This window comes from Octopus sinensis, linkage group LG24 (assembly GCF_006345805.1).
Source record: "Octopus sinensis linkage group LG24, ASM634580v1, whole genome shotgun sequence".
Classification (NCBI taxonomy): Eukaryota; Metazoa; Mollusca; class Cephalopoda; order Octopoda; family Octopodidae; genus Octopus; species Octopus sinensis.
Window position 1 is genome coordinate 29,227,950 of NC_043020.1, and position 2,500 is coordinate 29,230,449.

Sequence of the window (2,500 nt, forward strand, 5' to 3'; positions counted from 1 at the left end):
TCAATTAAAGTTATTCTTCCATTTTTAATGAGGAGGATATGTTAATTAGTGAAAACGCTTCTTTAATTAGGAATCCATACCTGTAATGATTCTTACATGCTATGATTATATTCAGTTCGACGAGCCGAATATTTTTGTGAAAGGATTTACACCGGAGCAGAAACTCTAATTAAAGGGTAAAGACCCCCTTCGGTCATGAATGACCATGGGATTGCACCTAGAAAGTTACCCTCCTAGACACAAGTCCGGGCAAGGTTGTTTATGGAAGACCAGCAGTCGCCCATGCATACCGGCCTCCCCTCTCCACGCCACCAGTGTTATCCAAAGGAAAGACAAAGGTCGATACAGCTTGGCACCAGTGACGTCGCAACTCATTTCTACAGCTGAGTGAACTGGAGCAACGTGAAATAAAGTGCCTTGCTCGAGAACACAACACGCAGCCCGGTCCGGGATTCGAGCTCACAACCTCATGATCGTAAGCTTGACGCTCTAACCACTGAGCCATTAAGACCTAATTAACGATCTAATTAAAAGGTTTCTTATTGTCCTCCAATGCCTCGGATGTTTCTTAATTTCTTCTTTCTTGTTAACTGGGTCTAAGACTCGTTTGTTTGTTGCATTCCTCACGTAGTTTGAAAACAGTGTTTCTGTATATTTCTCCTTAATTAGTGTATAATTTCTGTATATTTCTTCTTAATTAGTGTATAGTGATTAGCAGAAAATGCTTCTTAAATTAGAAATCCATACCTAAAATGGTTCTTAAGTGACATGAATAGATTCAGTTGGGTTTAGTGAACAATTCTGCGAAGAAATTAACGCTGGAGTAGAAAGTCTAATTAATTCCTAATTAATTATTAGCATAACATGCACGCCACCATCTCTGAACCAAAACAAAGCGTGCTGCTAACTTACGTGTCTAATTAAAACTTATTAACTTGTCTTTCCATACCCGTTTTTTATTCTTAAGTTTTCATTTAAGTATCATTTGTGTCTAAGGAGTAATATTCAATGTGATTCATTACCGGAGCTTAAAGTCTAATTAAATTAGTTATTTACGCAAGTTGATTATCTTATAATTAGTTAATCCATACCTAAGCATACTTAAGAATCCAGTTTCATGGTATTAGGAGCATTTGCACACATATTGTGCCCTGCCAGTATTTTGGAGCTTCAAGTCTAATGAAACCAGGACTGGCTCTCGGTCCATTTCCAAGTGGCGGGTCGCTTGACTGTTCAGGCGCGAGCTAAGTTAGCAGCACGCTTTGTTTCGGTTCAGAGATGGAGGCGTGCATGGAAGGGTAAGCATGCAACACTACGTCCAGAGACAATAAAAGTTGTCGTGCAAAGCTGATGACCACAGGCTCTGTAAACGATGCCAAGTGGCCTGTCAACCACACCACAATCAGTGGAAAACATGGCAGGAAATGTTTAATCGCAGCCCGCAAACATCAACAAGTTAAGCAGCTCGTGAAAGTGGACCAACAAGACGCACAATACGTACGGTGTAACATAAAGAATTGAATTTTCGTCCGTGGAAACTGCATTATGTGCAGAAGCTAAAATCTGAAGACTGTGACTGCAGAACTCCAAGATGTCCAGAACTCACTCAGTTGTCCAATGATGGTGGGGACAAACATAGACTTATATATATACATATATATGACGGGCTTCTTTCAGTTTCCGTCTACCAAATCTACTCACAAGGCTTCGGTCGGCCCGACTTGCCCAAGGTGCCACGCAAGTGGGACTGAACCCCGATCCATGTGGTTGGGAAGCAAGCTTCTTACCACACATTCACACACATATAGAAGTACACATGTACGCACACACATACACTCATGTTCTTTTTGTGTCTTGTCTGTTGCTCCATTGACCCGACCGTTAAACCATTGTTCTTTTAATCTAATACGCCCAGCTTTAATTTCATAACTTGTCAAAATCTCTAAAACAATGGCGGTATTCTTTTTATGATTTATTTCTGACCCTCACAGTAATTCGATAATTTATCGTTATAAGAAACATTATACTACATATTTTTTCATGTTATGCTAATAAAATATACATTATCTACTAAAAACTAAATATATCAAAGTGTAGTTTAATTACAGTCAAATAAAACGAGTGTCGTTCATCATTTCCGTTAAGTTTTCGATGTGAAATCATTTCTACGCAGTTTAAAGTGAAATGAGAAAGGTTTAATGTGGTCCTCATTCAGCTGGGATTAACTTTATGGCTCATATTTCAGGGGTCAGTATAATGTGTGTGTGTGCAAGTGTGTGTTAGCGTGTGTGTGTGTATATATATGTGTAAATATATAAGTATATATACATATATATATGTATATATATGCGCGTGTGTGTATATATATATGTACACACACGCACACACACACACACACACATATATATATATAGAGAGAGAGAGAGTGAAACAGGAGAGGGAGAGAAAGAGAGAGTGAAACAGGAGAGAGAGAGAGGGAGAGAGAAAGAGAGTGAAACAG